The sequence below is a fragment of the Trachemys scripta genome, chromosome 4, assembly GCF_013100865.1.
Source record: "Trachemys scripta elegans isolate TJP31775 chromosome 4, CAS_Tse_1.0, whole genome shotgun sequence".
NCBI lineage: Eukaryota > Metazoa > Chordata > Testudines > Emydidae > Trachemys > Trachemys scripta.
Window position 1 is genome coordinate 71,371,684 of NC_048301.1, and position 24,441 is coordinate 71,396,124.

The 24,441-nt window shown below is 46.7% G+C and overlaps 1 protein-coding gene across 4 annotated transcripts in view; it reads right to left on the bottom strand.

The window, feature by feature from the left end:
• NR1H3 (nuclear receptor subfamily 1 group H member 3) overlaps positions 1-23,289 on the bottom strand; it is a 52,774-nt gene extending 29,485 nt beyond the window's left edge. Inside the window, exons 1-3 of one of the 4 annotated variants that reach the window (XM_034769484.1) lie at positions 23,018-23,289; positions 22,593-22,717; positions 15,315-15,369 (exon numbers count right to left, since the gene is read on the bottom strand). The gene's annotated coding sequence lies outside the window, so the exon portion shown is untranslated. Of the gene's footprint in view, positions 1-6,679; positions 6,869-15,314; positions 15,370-22,592; positions 22,718-23,017 lie in introns of those variants that run through there. The other 3 variants (XM_034769483.1, XM_034769485.1, XM_034769486.1) reach the window with 3 other exon arrangements.
• Positions 23,290-24,441: the final 1,152 nt, after the last annotated feature.

The window sequence follows — 24,441 nt, forward strand, 5'->3', positions numbered from 1 at the left end:
TTCAGTGGCACTCACACTGCCGTGTCCTGGCTACAGGTCCGGGGGGCTCTGCATTTTAATTTAATTTTAAATAAAGCTTCTTAAACATTTTAAAAACCTTATTTACTTTACATACAACAATAGTTTAGGTATATATTATAGACTTATAGAAAGAGACCTTCTAAAATGTATTACTGGCACACAAAACCTTAAATTAGAGTGAATAAATGAAGACTCGGCACACCACTTCTGACATTGCCTACCCCGATCTACATTAAAGGTTTGTACCAATTTGACTGGACAGATTTAAAATCTATTTAGTTAAACTAATGCAACTTTTCAAGTATAGACAATCCAAAGACTACTGCAATGTCCACAATGGAACCAACAAGCATAAATTGAGACACACTGTTGAGTCTGTTGGACCCCTGCCTGGTTCCATTATATTCTCCCAGATAACAGATGCAGGAAGTTTAATGTCCACAGGCCATATTAAAACATGATCTGTTTAGATAAGGCCTTAGCCTTGATCTGGACAATGTAAGGAGTAGAGAGTCCCTCTCCCTTTAGTCCCTGAGCGACTGGAGAAATAGAAGAAATACAATGGCACCAAAAGGGAAACCCGTGAACTGGCAGAAAGAATAAAAAATTCCTACATGCCGGATAGTGAGCTAATGTATCTGGGTTTGGGAAACTGCAAGAAGGCTCCCAGTGCCTTTATGCCCAAAGGCACAAAGTGGATAGTTACAGCTGGCTTGAAAACCACTCCAATGTAAATGCTGTAGTGAACAAAAGTCCTCTGGGGATGGGATCTGGAGATGAACAAACCCCACACCCACTGTTTGTTCTTAGTCCCACATTTGCTCTGCATTGGCACAGCTGTGAGCAGCATGTCCAGCCATGTTTGGGTGTGACAGGCAGAGAGCTGAGTATACTTGCCCTGAGGCTAGATTCTGCTGAGCACACTGTTGTTCATGAATTTAAAATTATGAGGAAGATTCATTCAAAAAAATATTAATTATTTTTAAAGAATTACCCTATAGACCACAGCAGCTCTGCAAATAGTAGTAGAGGAAGGGGCCAGTTCTGTAACTGAAGGACTGCTTGGGCTCCTATTACTTTTGATGATTAAGCACCCCAGTGCAGCCAGCCTATGTATGCTAGGAAATAGGGAAGAGGACCAGACACCCAGAACCAAAGAGGAGGACAGGGATATCTGCCTGGGGAGATTTCCAAAGTGACATATCTTCAATGCGCAAACAGGTCAAACTCATGTAACAAGAGTTAAACTAGCTGTTGGCTGGGTATTTTGAGCCCAAAGAGGAGTTTCTGACAGAAGAGACACGACGCTCCCTCTCTGTGCATGAGTAGTCTGACTTACACAGAGGATGCCTAACTTTCCCAGTGCTGGGAGCAGAGATACTCCAGAGAAGCCTTCCCTAAAGCACTGTGTAATCAGGCCCGGACTCACCCCTGCAGCGCCTCCTGCTGGTTGTCTCGGGAATTAGCTCACCCAGCATCCAGAGCGCCCTCTGCAGGCCAGGTGTCCCACCTGTCGTTGGCCCCCATGTCCCTCCCAGACCCCGGTGCCCTTAGCTTGGGAGCTGCCCCCATGGCAGTACCCCACTCTCCCTCTCTGGGTCTCCCCACCCAGGGGAACCCCCACCCCCTATCCCAATGTCACCTCAGTCATGGCTACTGCCAGTCATGATCTAGCCCCCGCGCCCTAGGGCAGACTGCAGTCTATCAGCCAATCATCACCGGCAACAAGGGGTTTGGACTGGCTGCCTTTACCCACCCTCAGGTTGCCCCTCTGCAACCCCAATACCTATATGGGCCTAGGACCAGCCCCTGCAGCCTGGGGAGTTGCTGGCCTCGGGCTTCCCAGCCCCCAAGGCCTTTCCCCAGCCCTGCCTCACTCTAGGTCCTGGGGTGAGTTCCCTGCAGCCAGGCCTGTCTCTCTCTGCACTCAGAGGGAGACTCCTCAGCTTCTGGCTATCCTGGCCTTCTTGAAAGGCTGAGTTGCTCAGCTGGGGCATGGCCCCAGCTGCAGCCACTTCCCCAATCAGCCGGGGTTTTGCTCCTTTACACAGCCCCTGCCCTCTGCAGGGCTTTTCCAACCCCTTCAGGGCTGGAGCCGGCATTCACCCCGCTACACACTGCATTTTCCTTTTACCATTATGAATCCAGTAGCAGCTTCGGGCTGATGGTGTTTGACCTAGATGCAAGCCGTAGCATCTGTGTACTGGGTGGGGAGACGGAGTAAGTGGGGCCTTCCAGGGCAGCTATAGCAGAGCAGCCCTGGCCGTGGACCATCAGTGGTGACAGGGGGATGGGAAGCCTGTGCAACAGAGTAATGGAGGCTGATTTTCATTTTCAATTTTTTTAAGTGTCTTTTCTAATTCCTCTCTCTCTCTCTCTCATTAGGTTGGAATCTCTGTGAGCTCACCCTGAATACAAATAAATGATTGTCTTCATGCTGTGAAACCAACTCAAGTGTCCCCATTCCATGCGCTAACAGTAGGTCAGAGTCAGAGAGGTGGCTACTTGCCTCCCATCTTAACACAGGTCTAGGCAAATCCTACCGAAAGCTGGACTTCTACTCACCTTACAAGTCACCAGGAGATGTCACAGGAATCAACGTAAAGATTTAGGGCTGAGTTTTCAAAGGGTTGAGGTTCCACCTCCCTTTTGTACCAGCAATCAGGTAGTTAAGAATTGTAAGTAATTGTAAGAGCCCCTGAAGCCAGCATTCCCACTCCCACGGCCAGGGCTCCACTCCTATCCCACACAGAAACTCTCTATACAGATTTGCACCTAAAACTCAATTACAGATGTAAAACTGTGATGCTAATTGTACCTGCAAAAGGAAAACTTTATCTTCCTTATACAGCCTGCTGTGCTACCCCACCTGTTGGTCCCAATTCCTGGTGCCAGTTCTGAAAACCAGAGCTGGCAAAATGATAAAACAGGGCAACCCCTCACTCCCAAATGCGGCATCTGGAACAGAGAAATCCACTGAGTGCAGCCTTCAATGAGGAAGTCAATCTAGGTGAAAGGCTGGGGGAAGCAGTTCTCCCACAAACTGTCATTCATGTCTCAGATCAAGGCGCCAAGCACTTCCGAGATGTGCTGGCACCAGCTTCTTCACCCTCCCTTCCCCCCACCCCTCCCGGAGACAGCTGAACAACTCAGAGACCAAAAGTCCCAAGTTCAGCCCTTTGGTAACCCTTGTGTTTCAAACTGTAGGCAAAGTACCCATAAAATATCATGATACAAGCCACAGCATTCAGCCTTGTCCTCTGCAGTGAGTGCTCCCACCCTCATACCCACAGAGCCCCCGCAACCAGCATTCCCACTCCCACGGCCAGGGCTTCACTCCTGTCCCACACAGAAACTCTCTATACAGCCAGGGCTCTTATCCATTCCTTCACAGGGACTAACCCCCACAGCCTGAGCTCCCACCCCATCCCACAGGCAAGAGTCCCATTCTAATTCCCAAGAGAACTTCCCCTCCATTCATTCTGGAAATCTTCCATCTGATCAGTAATCAAGAGTCACAGCTGCCTGAGATATGTCTAAATTCTGTCCCCTAGCCACAAAAGATACAAGTAAAGGAGATGACCTCGGGCAGAGTACAGTTTGTGCACAATAAGCAAGTAGCTCAGAAGTAGTCACAATGACTTCTCCCCTGCTAAGCATGACTGCCTTTCTCTCTCACCCCCAATTCCACTAACTCCCTTGGCCTTCCTGGAAGGACCAGTGCATTCTGGGAGAAGCCCTGAGCCTCAGGAGTCACAAGCCTTCCTCAGAAAATATAAATCAGCTTTTTACATATAGTCCCTGTTCCAGGCATGTGTTCCCCTAAAGAGAGCCTGGGAAAAGTGTGCTGTAGACCACAGAAGGAATGAGAGACAAGAGTCAGCAAGAGTTGGAGGAGCCTCTTCCTTCCCAGTAACAGATGCTCAGAGGAAGTGCTGAAGCCTTTTAGGAAGTTTGTGAAAATCTGTGGGGTGGTACAAAACATGGGATGCTGACCAGAACCCTATGTCACTGCAGCACTAGCCAGCCACCTGCTGAAAGAATGGGTGTGCACGTGCGTGACAGAGGGACCACGCCTGTATGCCTGGGGCATATATGTGCATCCATCCATATGTCTGTTAACATAAATATGCCTGTATGCTTCTGACCTGGGTGCACTCCCCTGTGTACACGGACATTCTGTCAGAGAAACTTTACTTGTGTGTGCGTCCATGTGTTATGACTGGGCTTACAAGCACATGTCTCCCCATATGTGTCAGTGGAATTGTGCCTTTGTACGTACACCCGTATAACAGCACAGGAGCCTTTGTGAATATGACCAAGTGAACGAGTGCATTTGATAAACAGTCCTAGCTTTCAAATGTAGACGCTTAAGACATGTGCCCAAATTTCCTAAATGAGTTCAAACTTGTAAAATACACATTTGAGCATCAAAGAGCCAATTTGATTCTCTCTTAGAAAGCTGGGCCCAAAGAATCCCACAAAAAGTTTTCTGAAATCTTAATTTACAATGGCTCAGCTATGATACTGTCATGTTCGCAGAAAACTGGCTACAGATCCAAATGGCTGAGATAAAAAACAAAGCATTGGGTTGGGATCTGAATCTAGTACAGTTCCACAGAGTAAGTGTTACAGCACTATGTAGGAGCTTGCAATGTGATAGGACCGCATAAAAACTTACACAGGAAGACCCATTCTCTCCCATCAGAAGAGTGGGTGGTGCCCAGTGACCTGGTGCTCTGATGGGCACCTTCTCTTTTATACTATCTAGCAGATTTTCACAAACTTCCTAAAAGGTCTTAGTACTTCCTCTGAGCAGGTCTCTGGAAGCAAGTGGTTCTTTCCAGCTCTTACTGGTTCTCTTGTTCCTCCCAGTCTCTATAGCACTCTTTTCTCAGGCTCTGCTGGTGAAACCAGAGTTAAGATTGGTCTGATTTAATATCATCAGCAAGTATCTGTTAAGAAGGTAAAGAGTATGTTAATGACAGGCATAGGTCATACTAAACTGGAAGGAGTTGCTAACACCCTGTCAGGACAGAGAAATAACCCAAAGGGACATAGAGAAATTAGATACACAGGCAGAAAATAAAATGAGACTCAGCCTGGGGAAACAGTACTCAGCTAGTACTTCAGGGGAAAAATAACTCAAAACCCAGATCCGAGATGGGCGGGGAAAACCTGGGAAGCAGTGATGCCTAGTGATAGTGGACTGCACACTAGATAGGTGCTCGCAATGCAACAGGGTAGCATAAAAGGCAACTCAGTTTTAAGAGTATAAACATTCACGGAGCAGGGGGATAGCCCCGCTCTGTACAGTTCTGGGAAAACAGAGATCAGCTCTGGGTCCTGGCCTAAAGTCCTGAGCAGACAGAGAATAGTGTCTCCCCATACAGCTTTCAGGAGACTCCATCTGAAATAATGTAGCAGTTTTGACATCTCAGTACCAGAAAGATGTCCACAAACTGGAGGGAGTACAGAGAAAAGTAACAGAAGAAAGAGACTGAAACAACTAAATACAACTTGTCTTATGGAGGACTGGAGTGGGGGCAGGGAGATATAGCAGTGTACAAGTACCTGAGGAATGTAAATACCAAGGAAAGGAGGACTTACTTAGGGTGGGAGATGTGAAGAGTGAGATGAAACTAGGAAGGGGAAATTTAAGCTGAATATCAGGGGGGAAAAACATCTTAATGGTAAGATCTACTAGACTATGGAGTAATTACTCAAGGAAAGTGGAGAAGCCTCATTACTTAGGACACTGAAAAGCAGACTCGCTAAAGCCCTGGAACTTTCCCTCGAGGGACTAATCCTATAGAGAGATGGGAGGTGTGAACTAGATGAACTTATGGGATTCATTCCTGCCTTTAATGTTGATGATGCAAAAATTTGCCCACAGCTTCCCAACAGCCTGGTACAGATGCAACCTCTCCCCCAGCCTCTGTCAAATGCAGCAGCCTGTCCTGGATCACAAAGCAAAGCAGGGGAAGAATGGGACTGTCAAAGGGAGAGTCAGGTTATTCCTCTGAACTTCCACAAACTGGTCTGGCCACTGCATTTTTCCCCGGCTGAAGAGAAGTCCCGAGATATTTACCAATACCCGTCTACTGAGTTGGTGTGTGAGAGAAGCCCCTGGCATGTTTCTTATATGATTATAAAAGGGCAATGAGAACAGTTTAATTTTATCCCAGGCAGGAAGAAATACAGAACCGAAGTAACAGAGATGGGACTGTCTCTTTGTTATGTTTGCACAGGGCCTAGCACCAATAGGCCAGGCCCTCTAGACACTACCACAATACAAATAATAAATATAATAAGCCAGGCCAGATCAGGATCAGATCTGGGGACTTTTCTCCAAGCCACTTCAGTGCACAGCCTCACTTCTGGCAGCTCCTGCGCTTCTACCGCTGTAGGTGTCCCACTGACCATAATATCTCACATTGTCCTAAATCCTTCAGTGAACAGGGGACTGTTCCCTTCCAGGAGAGCCCATGGGCATTGCTGTGCTACGAATGCTCATTCCCAAACCCCAAAGCAGATTGGATTCAGATGTAGCCAACTCCAATCTCACAACAGAGCCCACAAGGTCCCCAAAATAAAAAAAATAAAAAACCTAAGCCACCCAAAAACTGCCCTACAAGCAGACCTCCAGTTCACCTACCTGGTCCTGCAGCAAAGCCTCCCTCCTGCCTGTTTCTCTTGTTAGTTCCTTTTTTCCTTCAGTGCCAATGGCTGAGGTTTTGCCTTTGCCCTGACAGTGATCTCCCACCCAGGGCTCGGGAGGCCTAAAGATCCCGCAGCAGCACAAGGAGTGAGAGAGAGAGTAAGTAAGTGTGAGTACTTTCAGGCCAGTGAGTTCTCAGAATGGGCTGTGCTTTTCTGCTCCCTCCCTCCCTGTGTGCTGCCGGATGCCCTTGGTCCTGTAACTGAGAGAAGGAGAAAGAAGAAGGGGTTACTCCAGTTCATTCACACTGTACGCAGGGCTCCTTTGGCCTCTTTTCCTGTTTGCCTGTAAACGCCAGCTCCCCTGAATGAGTGAGCGAATGATGACGAGAAAGGCTGATTTGTTCCCTGTGGCTCAGAGTTTGGGGGTGAGTTAGGGAATGGTGTCAGGATTTCATACAGTCACATTTACTGGTATGGAGTTTCTCATGGTGGTCATCTGCCCAAACTCTGCTAGCCCCTGGCAGAGAGCTCAATCTGGGTCTGGACAATGGCTGCCTCAGGGCTTGTCTACATGAACATTTAATTCACAGCAACCTGTGGTATCAATCAATCCCTCAATATCTTGCCATGCACTAACTGTCCGTGTGGACCCTGCTGACATGCACTAAAAGTTCCTTGGTGTGCTATGATCTACCCCCACTTTGAAACAGGACTAGATCAAAGTACACTGAGGAACTGTTAGTGTGCATCAGAAGGGTCCATGTGAACAGTTAGAGCACAGCGGGTTAGCGCAAGGTGGATTCATACCCCAGCTTGTCACAAACTAAATGTTTGTGTAGACTAGCCTTAACTCAACTCCAGACTATTCTATTCAAACTGGGATTTTATACTGTACCCATCACATTGGGTTCTGAGCCTCAGGCAAATCTAGAGCCTATACGACCTCAGGGAGAGCAGAAATCAAGGCATGTATGGGATTCAGGAAGGAAGATGTTATGATGATGATCCCTGACCCCCACCACCACCACAACATACACGTGATGGAATAGGAGTCACCCCTATCTCCACAAGAGGAACGTCTCCGAAAGACAAAATCCCAATTCAGTCCAGCTGCTGCTTAGAAGCTATATAGGTCCCTGCAGCACCTGCATGGGAGAACAGAGGCAGAGCCTGCTATTTTGAAACTGAACTGCAGTAACGCTGGGAGCTTGACTTTGACTTCAGTTCAGCATCAGTTTGACTTCACTATCAGCACCAACTTTCGGATGACAGGAAACACAAAGTGGCTTTGACTTTGACAGGGACTTCAAACAGGAAAAATCCCATCTGTGCTCCTCTCAGGAGGAGAAGCAGAGAAAAATACAGCAACAAACACCCCCCTTTCCAACAGAGAAACAAAGACAGGTCTGCTCAGCATCTTGTGTAGGGGAGCAGAGGAGGGGTGTTTAGTCTGGGGTCTTGTTTACAATAGAAAAGCATAGCTATATCAACAAATCCTCCTAATGGAGGCTCAGCTTACACCAGCAAAAGATTTATTTTGCGGTATCGTTTATATCGAGTCTCTGAACAAAAAAGCTATACTAGCAAAATAACTTTTTTGCTGGTATAACTGTCATAGCTATGTTGGTTGGAGGTCTGTGTGATTTTTTTCACACTCTTGACATAGCTGTGCCAGCAAAACTTAAGTCTAGACCACGCCTAGGAAGCCTACAGAAAAATTCTCCTGGGAAACAGCCTGATAAAAGCAAAACCCTGGTCTGAGGAACTAAAGCTGAGAAGCTTGCAGCTCACCAAACAAGTTGCTGATCTGCACTTAAACCTTCTAGGTGCAGTGATAGCTCACCCTGGCCAATTTGAAGGCTGAAAATGAGAACTAGTCCCTGTCTCGTTTCAGAGTGACAGCCGTTTTAGTCTGTATCCGCAAAAAGAACACGAGAACTTGTGGCACCTTAGAGGCTAACAAATTTATTTGAGCATAAGCTTTTGTGGGCTACAGCCCACTTCATCGACGCATAGAATGGAACACACAGAAAGAAGATATTTATACATACAGAGAACATGAAAAGATGGAAGTAGCCATACCAACTGTAGGAGGCCAATCAATTGAGATGAGCTATCATCAGCAGGAGAAAAAAAACTTTTGAAGTGATAATCGAGATGACCCATAGAAGGTGTGAGGATACTTAACATAGGGAAATAGATTATTGTAAATTCTACCAAATGTCAGCAGAGAGAGAAAATTTGCATGCCCCACTTCTTTACTAGATTCCTCCTCTAGCTTCAGTCATTCATACCCATTCTGCACAGAGCTAATTATGTATGTCTGGAAAAAAATTGACAACCAGCTTTTCTTTGAGGCACCAGTTCTAAGATCTAAATTTTCCTTGGTCCATTTTCAGAGAATGTTATTCAAAGGAGAGGGGCAGGAAAGGCCAGGGGAAATGCCCATATTTCAGAATGGTGCAATGGGACATATATACAGGGAGTTATTGGCTGGGGACCAAAACTGATCTTAACATGAAGCTTGCAGAGAAGCAAAGCAAGATTGAGAGAAGATTCTCTATCCACTGTGAAGTGATGCAGACATGCCACATCTTGGAGCAAGGAAGAGACCACACCTGGGATCCTGCACTTGTCCTTTGTGACCCTCAATCCTAGAGGCTTCACACTTCTGCTCTGAGGACTAATATTTCCTTTCCATATGGATCTGGGGAAATGCCACCTCAATCCCAGAAAGATGTTCACAAATTGGCGAGAGGTCAGAGAAGAGCAAAGGTTGAATATCAGGAATAATTGCTTGACAGTGTGGTGCAAGGGAAATGGCAGAAGCCTCATCCTGGCAGTAATTCAAAAAACAACTTGTAGCAGGGTGGTTACCCACTCCTGCCCCGCGGGGTTTAAAACAGCCCTGGAGGAGGGATGTGGAAGGGCAAGATGCCTGGGCTGATTGGGAGGAAGCCAGCTCAGCTGAGGCCACGCCCCAATCAGGGCCCAGCTGGCCCTATAAAGGCTTGAGCCAGGCGCTCAAGCAGACAGTCTCTCTCTGTGTTCACAGAGAGAAGGGCCTGGCTACAGGGAGCTTAACTAAAGGGTGTTCCACACTAAGCCCCCAGTTCGAACTAAGATACGCAACTTCAGCTACGTTATTCACGTAGCTGAAGTCGAAGTACCTTAGTTCGAACTTAAAGGTACTTACCGCAGGTCCACATGTGGCAGGCACGCTCCCCCGTCGACTCCGCCTACTCCTCTCGCAGAGCAGGATTACTGGTATCGACGGCAAGCACTTCCGGGATCAATTTATCGTGTCTAGACAAGACGTGATAAATTGATCCCAGAAGATCGATTGCTTGCCGCCGAACCAGCCGGTAAGTATAGACGTACCCTAAGTGCCTAGAGTGGAGCAGGGCTGGGGAAAGGCCCTGGGAGCTCCGGCCTAGGAAAGCCCCAGGCTGCAGGCCTGGTAAGGCTTATTAGGTACTGGGTTGCAGGGGGCAGCCCAGGGGTAGGCAGAGGCAGCAGGTCCGAACCCCTTTGCGTGTGATGAGTGGCTGATACTGCAGTCTGCCCCAGTGAATGGGGGCTAGATGGAGACTGGGCAGTAGCCAAAACTGAGGCAAAGTGGGGATAGTGGGTGGGGGTTCCCCTGGGAGGGGGAGACCCAGAACTGTGGGGGTACTGCCAGGGGGCAGCACCCCAGGTAAAAGGGCACCAGGCTCCAGGGAGGGACACCGGCCTGCAGAGGGTGCTCTGGAGCTGGAAGGAGCTAATTCCTGGAATTCACCAGCAGGAGGCACTGCAGGGGTGAGTCCGCTCCTCTACACAACTCAATAAAGGCCAGAAAATGACATTGCAGGGTCCAATCCTGCTCTGCTCCCTGTGGGAACAGTGGGAAATGAAGCAGATAGCATCCAAACTTATTGGTACTTTTCATCTGCAAAACTCTTTAGAAAAAAGCAAATTAACCATCCCCCCCAAAAAATCCTGGAGGGTAGGAGAGACCACCATCGTGATCATTGCCTCCCAAAGGCCTTCTGCAGCCCAGCACTATACAAGAAGAGAATAGAGAGGAAGAATTACAATGAAAAAATCAAAGATAACACCACATCCTCTGGATTCCCCAGATTGCCCCAGCACAACTCCTTGGTATAAACCTCTAATTGTCACTAATTCCTCTGGGCAGGGAGATGGCCCAACCTACCATTGGCATTTAAGAAATGATAGAAAATAAACAGAAAAGTTATCCCAGGGAAGCAGAGACACAGGGAAGATAAGTGAATTGCCCAAGGCCATCTGGTGAGTGAGCGCTGAGCCAGGACTAGAACTCAGGAGTTCCTGCCTCCAACTCCCAAACCTAGATTTCTCTCTATCAAACAGGCCTGTTGCCTCTCTAATTTCTACAAAACTGGGCAACTTCTGGTCCCCTGGGAGTAAGAAATAGGAGGAAAACAGAAGAGAGGGATGGGGAGTAAGAGAGGGTGACAGTAATGCTTATTGTACAATAACGTACCTGGGTTTTTTTTGTTACGTTATTCTCCCTCTCTCTCTTCTACTGTCTGTTTCATCAACTTGCTGCATCTTGCCATAGCCTAGATCAGTGGTTTTCAAACCGTGGATCGTGATCCAGAAGTGGGTTGCGGAATGGAAGGGACTGGGTCACGGCAGCTCTGATCAGCACCACTGACCGGGCTGTTAAAAGTCCTGTTGATGGTGCTACCCAGCTAAGGCAGGCTGCGACACCGCGCTGTGCCCCGGAAGCAGCCAGCAGCAGGTCTAGCTCCTAGGTGGGGGAGGCCAAGGGGCTCTGCACGCTGCCCCCAGCCCAAGCACTGGCTCTGCACCCCCACTGGCCAGTGGCTGCAGGCAAGAGCCACGCAGAGCCACTTGTGAGCCTCCACCTAGGAGCTGGACCTGCTGCTGGCTGCTTTCGAGGCACAGTGCAGTCCGCAGTGCCAGGAGAGACGGGAAGCTTACCTCTGTACCCAGGCTGCGCCGCTGACTGGGAGCCGCTGGAGGTAAACCCACGCCCCAATCCCCTGCCCCAGCCCTGAGCCCCCCACCCCCAGCCTGGAGCCCCCTTCTGCACCTCTGTACCCAGGCTGCGCCGCTGACTGGGAGCCGCTGGAGGTAAACCCACGCCTCAATCCCCTGCCCCAGCCCTGAGCCCCCCTCCCCCAACCTAGAGCCCCCTCCTGCACCCCAAACCCCTCATCTCCGGCCCCACCCCAGGGCCTGCACACCCAGCCCGGACCCCCTCCCGCATTCCAACCCCCTGCCATAGCCCTGAGCCCACCCCAGAGCCCTGGCCCAGCCCAGAGCTCCTTCCCACACCCTGAACCTCTCATTCCCAGCCCCACCCTGCAGCCCTCACCCCCGCACCCTAACCCTCTGCCCCAGCCCTGCGCTCCTCCCACACCCCAAACCCCTCATTCCCAGCTCCGTTGGGTCACGGGCATCAACAATTTTCTTTAACTGGGTCGTCAGAAAAAAAGGTTGAAAACTACTAACTTAGACTGCATGCTCTTTGGAGCACAGACTCTTTATAGTGTGTCTGTATTGCCCCTAACACAATGGGGCCCTGACTGATGCCTGCCGGTTCTGTTGCAATACAAATAAATAAGTTATAATAATAATAAAGGAGGAATGAGATTTGGTACTGGGTTGAGAAATGGGCAGGAAAATCATGAAGATTCCAAAGACCAGCAGGGAAATGTTTTTATTCCCATTAATAGCAATAACACCCTGTCTGCATACAGTGGCCAGGAAGGAAGAATGATACCATACTAACATGGTCTACATAAAAAACATAAATTAGATAGATCCTGGGACTGGGGTCTTAATTCACTAGATAGTCACTTCAAAAGAAATTAGCTCAACTATTGCTATTGCATATCTCAGTCTACTCCCCCTATGTCCAAAAAACAAATATTTTGGCAGGATTTACTGTCTTTACACTTAAGATAATGGCACAGTAGAGTCAAGACTGAGGTGCAGCAGTAAAGCTGGACTTGGGAACCCAGAACTGGATTATCAGGTGGTACCAGGAAGTATTTAGGGGTATCGACAGAGATGTGAAGGTGCAGGGGAAAGGACTGAAATAGTGGATGGGGTTCACAGCATGTCAGGAGCAAGGACTTTAGGAGCTCTGTGTGAAGGAAGCCTGCACAATATTTAGCCATATTTTGCCTGGCTCTAGTCAGCATGACCACCGCATTTCTGCTATATGGGCCGAATTCAATTAAACACTGAAGAAAAGAAGAAACTCTATGTGTTGCAACAACTTGTAAGGAAACTGAAAATCTTCTGTAAAGCTGCAAAATGAAGAATAATGGGTGGGGTGGGTTAAAAAGTCTGTGCAAATGAGAGAGGATCTATGTGACAGCAAGAGAGCGTGTGAGAGGGCGTGCGACAGTCTGTGCAACAGAGTGTGTGTGTAGATCTAATTCCCTCTGAGGCATTAATCCAAACGTGGAGTTGAACTTTCTGCAGAATTTGTCCTGCCAAACATTGTCCCTTCTCACCGCCTCTGACATCACCACAAATGCTCAGCTGGAAAACAGTCCTGGAGTCAGGCACAGTCTGCTCGTTCTGGGCCAGCCAGTGAAATAGCTGTACTCAGGGCACACCCACCAGATGAGACGCAAAGGCCTCCCATTCCAACAGGATGTCTCCAAATACCCAGTAGATTTAGGTGCCTCCAAAGGCCCCATCCCTAACACAGTCCAGTCCAGTCCAGCATGGGCCACAGGGTCAATAACATTACATGTATCAGTCCTTCTGGAATTCCAGCTGAAATGAGCTCAAATCTCACATTTACATATTAGTGGAAGAATATTAGATCAGTTTATTTGATCTATTTATTTAGATCAAATAAACTAAGAACAACGACATCATGGGATCAAATCAACAGGGAAATTTACTTGTATTTAGGTAAAAAAAATATTTTCTTTGAGTAATAATGTTCACAGATACATTACAATGGGTTCTTAAGCCTGCTTGCGGCTGGGGAGCAGAACCAGACCTGTCCATCACACGCAGCGGAGGAATGCCCCACTGCCTGAACTTCCCTTCAGTTGAGACAACTTCCACAGCCAGGATAACGCAGTTCTGTTTTCCTAAAGTACAGATTGTGCTAAACATATTTTGAAGGGAAAAAAAAGTTTCCCCTAATGAAATAAATCTGAATCTTTGAATGCCAATTTTCTGGATGATCTTTTTGTATTCAGAGTGGACTGGATCTGTGGAACTTATTACTTGAAGAAAGGAAATTTGCAGGTAAGTACAAATAAATTTTCCTATTCTTCATCCTGCTAAGGTCCACAGATTCATTGCAATAGGATTTTCACAGCAGTATGCCTCCAGAGTAGGAAGTAAGATCATCCTTTAAATATAGACATCCATAATATGTTATATTATCCTCTAGTCTTCTCTGGGCATTAAGGAGTGGAGAGAACCTGCTGAAAATTAACAAAGGTTAAAGTCTGAATGTCCAATATATAGCGTTTTAGAGAGTGTATGTCTTGATGGCCATGTGGCTACCTAGCAGATCTCATTACAGGAGACAGGGCCGGCTCTTGGTTTTTTGCCACCCCAAGCAAAAAAAAAAAAAAAAACTGGAGTGCCACCACTGAAGCAAAGGTGCCACCCCAAAGGGCCGGAATGCCGCCCCTTCAGAAGTGCTGCCCCAAGCACATGCTTGGGACGCTGGTGCCTAGAGCTGGCCCTGACAGGAAACATAACTTCTCTGGCCTGAGATTGCCAAATGTTCCTAAAGACTGGATTTGATGCTTAACAGAAGGAAAAATATTTCTTGAATTTTACTTAGAAATTAATGCTATAACAGTTGTAAAGGCTACTTGCCTGAATTAAAGGCACAATACTGGATCCCACCAAAGAAAGCTACCTACTTCTCAAGTCTAAACATCCCAAGTTTTTTTTAACTTTTCCTCATGGTCAGGTTTTCTAAACCTTCTATGATTTTTTGTTGCTCTCCTCTGATCTCTCTAATTTATCCACATCTTTCTTAAAGTGTGGAGCCCAAAACTGGACAGTGTACAAATGAGGCCTCACAATGCCAAGTAGACGGGGATAATTATCTACCATTTCTTACATGCAACACTTCAGTTCATACTCCCCAGAATGATATTAGTCTTTTTAGTAACTACATCACGTTGCTGATTCATAAAATTTCTGATCCACTATAACCCCCTGATCCTTTTCAGCAGTACTACTGCCTAGCTAGTTATTCCCCATTTGATTTTTCCTTCCTAACTGTAGTGCTTGTGGATTTCAGACCAATTTTCCAATTTGAGAAGATCATTATGAATTCTAATCCTGTTCTACAAAGTGCTAGCAACCCTCCCAGTCTGGCATCATACGCAAATTTTACAAGCATATTCTCCACTCCATTAGCTGAGACACTAATGAAAAAATTGAAGTGTCGGCCCAAGGACAGACCCTTGCAGACCCCACTAGATGTGTCCCCCCAGTTTGATGGCGAACCATTAATAACTACTCTTTGAGTGCAGTCTTTCAACCAATTTTCCAACCACCTTATAGTAATTTCATCTAGACCACATATTGCCTCACATTTCTTATGAGAACATCATGAGGGACAGTATCAAAAGCCTTACCAGAATCAAGATCAACCACATCTACAGCTTCCCCTCATCCACTAGACCAGGAACCCTGTCAAAGAAGGAAATTAGGTTGGTTTGACAAGATGTTCTTCAATTAAATTAAGTTCTAAAAAAATTAAAGAATGGCAACAAGATGCAACCAAAAAGGCAGGCCACCACCTACATCAGGGCATTTTTTGCTGGAATATTTGACCACACCCAAATGATAAGTAGTCAATTTTGACATTATTTGACCAGGCAATTGGCTGGCTTGCCAAGCTTAGTTTCAGCTATCACTTGTAAAATAGTATTCTCCCTCTTGTTGTACTCCAAGGTCTGCTTCATCTTGCCATAGGATTTGTATTCTTTTCTACAGCCTCTGGCAGGAGAAAGGAAAAAATAGACTCATAGACTCTAAGGTCAGAAGGGACCATCATGATCATCTGGTCTGACCCCCTGCATGCTAGATTTATAATCCTATTGTTCTGAATAGTTTCAGCTTTCCATAAAGTTTCCCACTGTATCACTTAGGCCTTGGCTACACTGGCGCTGTACAGCGCTGCAACTTGCTGTGCTCAGGGGTGTGAAAATACACCCCCCCGAGCGCAGCGAGTGCAGCGCTGTAAAGCACCAGTGTAATCAGCACCTGCAGCGCTGCACGCTTGCTTGCAGCGCTGCAAGCTATTCCCCTCGGAGAGGTGGAGTACTTGCAGCGCTGTGAGAGCGCTCTCGCAGCGCTGGCGGCGCGACTACACTTGCACTTCACAGCGCTGCCGCAGCAGCGCTGTGAATCCCCAAGTGTAGCCAAGGTCTAAGAGAGCTGGAAACTGATCTGCCCATGCCTATGATGAAGGCCCCACATGTGCATGAAACAAATTTGTGTCTCACTATCTTTTTCAGAGAGACGACTATGGAATTTTTAGATTGATGGGGATCATATTTGCAATACTAACCATCCATGTTAGCACTGACTATGAAAGCATGAGGAGAATGTCAAATACATTTCACACCTTTATTTTTATTGTGCTTGAGCTGCTGTTGACAGATACCTTTCATGCCTATGGGAGGGGGCTGAGGTGATGCCTGCCTGGAGTCAGCTGCCTGTGAAGGGCCTGTATAGTGAGGACATTCTTTCAGGTAAAAATCTCAATTAGAAATGATGAGTCCCTGACCACCACAGAATATAGCCACATTTATCTTTCGCAGTGATACCAGATTAAACTTGGACTGGAGCACACTGAGGAACCGTCTGGCCTTATAAAATGGAGATGAGAGGACTAGAAAGAAACAGATGGTGAGCCAAGATGTTCCTTACTGCCTGCTTGTTCTTCCATATCTGGGCTATTCCCCCACCTTTCATCACTCCATGGCCAGCTGCTAAAGGGAGGAGATGGGGATAAGGACAAGGCATGGCAACCTGCAGCAGCTGCGGCTAAGAACAATAACCTGGACGTTAAAGTGTTGCAATCCGCAGTGGCAGCCAAAGACAACAGCCAAATGGTTAGGGCATTGTGACCCGCAGCAGCAGCCCGATCCTTTCCTAATCTTTTAGGTGAGGCAGAAAATCCTCATAACTCTATTCTGATATCTTCCCTAGGAACACAAGGAGGGTTAAATAGCTATAGCATGCTTAGGGAAGCCCCAGATCTCCTAAGCAGAGTCTCACAGGACTCTGTACTCTGCCTGAAAAAAGTCTATCCTCTATTTTGTTTGGTTTAACATATACCTTTTATTATTTTTATCCCCTAACTTTCATTCAGAGAACTGGCTTTTCTCTACTAAGGAGAAAGAAATCCCTTTGTGTGTGCGTGAGCGCACCTATGGGAAACAAAACAAGGACCCCTTCTATCTCTCTCTGGGAAGATACTGGCCAGGGGCTGAAGAACGGAGTCCCCAGAAAATCTAACCCTCTCTATTGCATAGGATCTACATGGGCCAGATGGAGGATTTACATGGGCTACATGGGTCTGTCTCTCCCCTGGAAGTCTACCCTAGGAAATCAGCAGGGATCCCTGGAGGCTTATTACAGAAGTGGCAGCAGAGAAAAGGAACTGGACCCAAATGCCTCTTAGCACACTCTCTGGTGTTCATAAATTAATCAAGTCCAAAGCCAGAAGAGAATATTGTGATCATCTAATCTGACCTCTTGTATCCCACAGGCCCCAGAATTTACCAAAGTAATTCCTATAAAAACATCCAATCTTGATTTAAAAACTGTCAATGATGCAGAATTGACCACAACCCTGCGTAAATTGTTCCAAGGGTTAATTACCCTCACAGCTAAAAATGTACACTTTATTTTCAGTCCGAACTCATCTAGTTTCAATTTCTAGCCATTGAATCATGTTATACTTTTATCTGCGAGACTGAAGAGCCTATTATTAAATATTTCTTCCTCAGGTAGATGCTTTATAGACTGAAAATAAGTAACCCATTAACCTTTTCTTGAGCTCATTTAATCTATCATTAAAAGGCATGTTTTCTAATCCTTTAATCATTCTCATGACTCTTCTTTGAGCCCTCTACAATTTATCAACCTCTTCTTGAATTGTGGACACTGAACCAGACACAGTATTCCAGCAGTAGTTACACCAGTGCCAAATACAGAGATAAAATAACTTCTTTACTCCTACTGGAAATTCCCATTTATGCATCCAAGGATCACATTAGCCCTTTTGGCCACAGTGTCACACTGGGAGCTCACATTCAGCTGATTAACCATCATGACCCACAAATCTTTTTCAGAGTTATTGCCTCCCCGGATGGTCCCCCATCCTATAAATATGGCCTGCACTCTTTGTTCCTAGAAGCATATATTTACATTTAGCTGTATTAAAATGCATATTGCTTGCTTGCACCCACTTTACTGAGCAACCCAGATCTCTCTGTATCAGTGACTTGTCCTCTTCATTATTTGCAACTCCCCTATTTTTATGTCATCTGCAAACTTCATCAGTGGTGATTTTAAGTTTTCTTCCAGGTCACTGGTAAAGATATTAAATAGTGTAGGGCCAAGAACTGATCCTTCCATGACCCCAGTAGAAACACACCTGCTCTATGAGGATTCCCCATTTATAATTGTATTTTGAGACTTTTCAGCCAGTTTTAATCCATTTAATGTATGTCATGTTAATTTTACATTGTTCTGTTTTTTTAATTAAAATGTTGTGCAACACCTCAAGAAGTCTATTATATTAACACTATTACCTTTATCAACCAAACTTGTAATCTCATCAAAAAATATCAATTTTGAAAAGATCTATTTTCTATAAACCCATATTGATTGGCATTAATTATATTACCCTCCATTAACTCTTTTTTAATCAAGTCCTGTATTAACCACACCATTATTTTGCCTGAAATTGACATCAAACTGACAGGCCTATGATCACCCAGGTGATCCCATTTACCCGTTTTAAATATTGGCACAACATTAGCTTTCTTTCAGTCTTCTGAAACTTCACCAATGTTCACAGACTTATTGAAAGTCAACATTAATAATCCAGCAAGCTCTTCACCCAGCTCTTTTAAACTTCTTGGATTAAAATTATCTGGGCCTGCTGATTTTAAAATGTCTAATTTTAGTAGCTGCTGTTTAACATCCTCCTGAGATACTAGTGCAGTGGGAAGAGTGTCATCCTATGGTATGACATTATCTGTTTTTTTCCCTCCCAAATACAAAACAGAAATATTTATAGAACATGTCTGCCTTTTCTCCATTATTATCAATCATTCTACCATTTCCATCTAGTAATGTATCAATACCATAGTTAGGGTTCTTTTGTTCCTTATATACTTTAAAAACTCCTTATTGTCCTTGACTCTGCTGGCCATAGATTTATCAATGTGTCCCTTTGCTTCCCTTATCAATTTTCTACTATTTCTAGTTTCTTATTTATATTAATTAGTATCGACCCCTTTCTTCCATTAGTTATGTTTTTGGGGGGGTTTTATAGCTGCCTTCACTTCCCCTCTAAACCATGTCGTCTTTTTAACCAGTACAGCATTTTTCCTTGATTGAGGGTTTTGGGGCATCTAGTAAAGTGACTGCATTTCCTTTCTGTCAGGTTTTTTTTTTTTTTTTGCTTCCACAACTCCAAATCATCATTCATATTTTTCTGATTAAATTATTCCTCTCAGCTGATATGGCTGATAATTTTTTTCAGCTTTGTGTAACTGCCCTTTTTGATGCACCAAGTATATATATTACTGGTTTGGACTTCATTCTGTTTGTACATTATAAATGTGATCAAGTCATGATCGCTTGTACTTAAGCTACCATTAGGCAACCATGTGTTGACAATGTCCATGCTGTGCCCAGTGCCTGAGGGGAGGAGGTGGCTGACCTCAGCAGTCAGGAGTGTGGCTGCTAGTGTGGGTTGCAGGTACAATTTTTGATTTTCTATGTAGTGTGCTGCCCTTCTGGCTTCACTCCCCTCTTGGGGATTACAGAAGGGGAAACCGCTTGCCCCTGGAGTCAGTTTTCACAATTCTATCTGGTTCTTTCCATGCCTGGGGAAGGGGTGCCAAGCCAACTCCACCCAGAGTGGGCTGATGAGGGAAGGTGCAATCTGCCTGTAGAGCCGGCTGAGCTCCCCAATGAGACACTTAATATGGGGATGAAGCAGGAGGCAAAGACGCTTCCTTTTGCCGCTGGCTTTTCTTGGCCTCGCTGTCTCTCTGAAGTCTGCAGGGGCACCAGCTGCTGCAAACACTGCAGGAGGGGAAACAGAGCTGAGGGGGAAATCTTCCCAAATGGCAAATGCAGCTCTGGGACACAGCTGAGAATATTAAACCAAACTGTTAGTCAGAAATCTGAAATCAAGTCTGAAATTTCCCTCAGTAAAGCCCTGCAGCTGAGGCACCTGACTGAGCAGCTGGCCACTGGGAAGGCAAAAAAATGGAGGGAACTTCAGGGACAAGGGCATTCCCCTACTACCAATGACTGACAGGTCTGGTTCAGGCTAAAGAACCCACTGTCACCAACTTGCAGACCAAAACACAACAAAGAGAAGGTCAAATCTGAGATATTATTTCAAATATAGGTTAAAATTATTTTTTGACAACATATGACTCAGCCTGCAACTCCCAGTTGTGCAGACAGTCTGTGCCCCACAGAGCTCACAATCAAGGTTATGACAAGATGTAACTGGTGGATGAAACAGACAAATGGGGAATTCGGAGAGGGGGAGGACAAGGACACAGGAAAGTTAACAAGTTATCATACATTAAACGGAGGTATCCACTCCCCACCTGACTAGGCACGCAGTGAGCAGAGATCTCTGCTCTGCTTAATGTGTAACTAGTCAGCCTTACTGATACCTCACCCTTAGACACCACCGCCCCTGACGCGCTTGTCTCATCCACATGTTATTTCTGGTAATAATCTAGACTGTGAGCTCTTTAGACCAGGGGTCATTTTTTATACCATGACTGTGCAACACCTAGCACTATGTGTTCCTGATTCTTGATGGTTGCCTGCAATACAAATTAATAATGTCTCCAACTTTTCATTAAAACTAGGGGATTTAATCCCTTTTATTTCACTGGGGCCAGGTCTACACTAAAAAGATAAGTCGACCAAGCTATGTCACTCAGGGATGTGAAAAATCCACCCCCTGAGCAACATAGTGAAGCCGACCTAACCCCCGGTGTAGACAATACTAGGTCTACAGAAGAATTCTTCTGTCAACCTAGCTACCACCTCTCAGGGAGGTGGATTAACTATAGTGACAGAAGAATCCCTGTCATCGCTGTATTGAGTGGCTACACTGAAGGGCTACTGCAACTGTGCCGCCGTAGCGGTTTAAGTATAGACATTGTTTTAGAATAGAAACAGAAAGGCTCACATTTAGAATAAAAGACATTGCAGGGGATTGGAGGGGAACCACTGTTAGAGAGGTTAAAATCGAATCTGAAGACTTTCACCTCTCCGTCACCAGTTACAATCCGGCACAGGTTAGTAATGACTAAAAGCTGTTTCTATTGGATGGCCCCTGTTTGAAATTAGTTGTGGTCTCAGTCAGTTCCTACTAGGACTGGTGTCCACGACACAAAAAACGCTACCACAACTGGCCTTATTTGGCACACTCAGTAGAGAGGCCAAGGTTTCAGGGCCGGCTCCAGGCACCAGGCACCCAAGCACATGCTTGGGGCGGCACCTGGTAAGGGGCGGCGGGGGGAGCGCGGCGCGGTATTCCGCGGGGGGGGGGTTCCAGCGGCGCTCTGCAGGGGGCAGGGGCGGGCTCCAGCGCCGCAGCGCTCGGCGGAGGGGGGGCAGTGCGCGGGCGCGGCGCTGGAGGGGGGTTCCGGCGGCAGGGGGCGGGGGCGGGCTCCGGCGGCGCTCAGCGGGGGGGGGGGGGGCGCGGGGCGCGGGGGGGGGGCCTCGGGGGCGGCGCTTTTTTTTGCTGCTTGGGGCAGCAAAAAAGCTAGAGCCGGCCCTGCAAGGATTGGATAACTCATGGCAGCACCCCTACATGTGATCCCTCCAGGACAAAGATGAGAAACACTGACAGTAATGTGAGGAAGATGACCTATCATTGCCCATGCTATACCTCATGTGGGATTAGAAGGACCTCCATTCCTAATGTATGTTAGTCCAGAACCTCTTACCAGCACATATGCATGGGAATAAATTAAAAACCACTTAGAGAAACAAAGGAGGATTCAGGTAAGAGTCCAGCTACCCCCTGCCTCAAATAGAGCATGAATAATGTACAGGAGTACTGCAACCATCATGGCAGATCAGTCTGTCACCTTCTCCTACCACTGGAGCTGCAGCATTACACTGAAGCAGGACCAGGTTGGACCTGTGGGGGCCCAGGTGATGTGATATCCCCCAAAAACATGTACAGAAGAGGCAGAGCTTGATCTAAGCATGTCAGAGAGAAACCTTACAGAGTATCTCCTAAAGAGAGACCACAGCCTGGCTCAATGGGAACCCCCCCCTTCCCAAAGCATTCTCCATTCCTGCATGCTATCACTGAAGACATAAGAAAATGGGTATCTTGCAGCTGGGCAACAAAAATGCACCAAATGGGTGCAAAAAGCATCCCACCCCCTTTTGACACCTTTCTCCTTCCACCTAAGCTGCCTCCCAACCTTACCCACACTGACAGGCCAAGATGGATCACAGTCACATGAAAAGTTCAGCTCATTCTTTATGCAAGAAGACAATATGCCTAGGGAACAGGCCAGAATGGCTTCCTCGGCCACACTGCCCAGCTGCACAGGGGGTCCACAGTCCAAACCTATGCTCAAACAATATATCAGGTGTTTTTCTGAGTCACTCACCTTAAATCTCCTTATGCCACTACAAACCCATCATAATGGCCACCCTAACGAGATTCATGGGAACAACATGCTGCACAGCCAGCATGGGGTAGGCACAGCTTTGTAGAGCCAGAACAAGACGGTGCCTGCAAATCCCAAGTATCAGGGGGTAGCCGTGTTAGTCTGTATCTACAAAAACAACAAGGAGTCTGGTGGCACCTTAAAGACTACGGATTTATTTGGGCATAAGCTTTCCTGGGTAAAAACCTCACTTCTTCAGATGCATAGAGTGAAAGTTACAGATGCAGGCATCTGAAGAAGTGAGGTTTTTACCCAGGAAAGCTTATGCCCAAATAAATCCGTTAGTCTTTAAGGTGCCACCAGACTCCTTGTTGTTTTTGCAAATCCCAAGATTCCCCGGGACAGCGTGAAAAGAAAGAAGTTACCAGTAAGCTCCGTCCTGCAGCTCCTCCGTGGCACAGGAACGCCAGCAACCCCGGGATTGGACGTGACCTGCTCAATACGGGAATAACACAGGGCACAGGGGCGGGAGTGACCTGTTCGGCGCAGCCCAGTTGGTCCCAGGGAAACAGGAATGCCAGGACTCAGGAGAAGGGGCGACCGGGTGAGCACAACCGGCCCTTAATATTTACTTCTTGGAGCTGCTGCTGAAGTTGCAGTGATGTAATGTGAGCAGCAGCCTCGGAGTCACATGCTTGAGCTTTCCCCAACTCCACCCCCATAGCGTTCCTCCCCCCTCTATCCCCCTGACCTCCACATCCTGGCAGCATGGCCCGCTTGACAACACAAACAGAGAGAACCAGCTCCTCCCACCTGGCCCGCCGCCAGAAAGGCTGGGACCTAGTCGAACTCAGCCAGGGAACAGCAGCAACAAAACTACTGCAGCTACTGAGCTTGAGCTCTGGTCACCATATTTAGTTCCCCTGCAAACATTGGGCTCACCATCTCTGGAGGTCAGGAGCTCAGCACTGAGCCCACTGCTCTCCCCATTGGCCTCTTCCTCTGAACAGTTAGGGACAGTTAGGAAGCAGAGGGCATGCTCTGTGTTTCACCTGGAAAATATTACAGATGTATTTATTTTTACATTTGGGGAGTATTTGATCTCCATTAAAGTAAAAGACCAATAGCATCAGACACAGTGTGGACTGGCACAGGGAAAGCTTCCATTCCCCCCCAACTCTCTTGATGGACCCCATTCCTGATCATCAGCACCTCCCGCTGTTCCAGATGCGCTCCCCACACATCTCTCCTGAACACCTTCAATCCTGGCCAGCAGCCCCCCTGCTATTCCAGACCAGGGCTAGGACTCCCTGCATGGAGCTCTACCAATCCCCTTGAGTGCTACACTGCAGCTCTCCCAGTTAGCTATTCCAGGCCTGCCCTGCCGCTCCCTCTCAATACACCAAAATCGGAAACACAAAGAAATGTGATTTACTCACTTCTTGCTTCCCCTTCATTCTTTGTCTCCAAGATTATCCTTTTCCTGACCTACTATCAGTCTATTGTGTCTCTCCCTTTCATTATGTTCTGTCCCATTCCTCTGCTGGGCTTTCCTCAGCTCTCTTCCCCTTCCTCACCTGGGTCCATCATGTTCTCCCCATCCCTGAAATAAATGAGGAGAAAAGTTGATGAGCCAACCTTGAAGCAGGTAATGCAGGAAGCAGAAGGGGCCCCCTATCTATTTACATTCAAATGGATATTAAAAAAAAAAAAAAAAAAAGTTCAGCTGAAAATGGATCTCAGAGTTGGGATCAATTGGTCCTTAGTCTAAAAAGGTCTCTGAGGGCAGCAGAGGAGAAGGAAGGAGGAAATGGAACTGTAAATTTAGAAACAGTCTGCAGGAAGATCT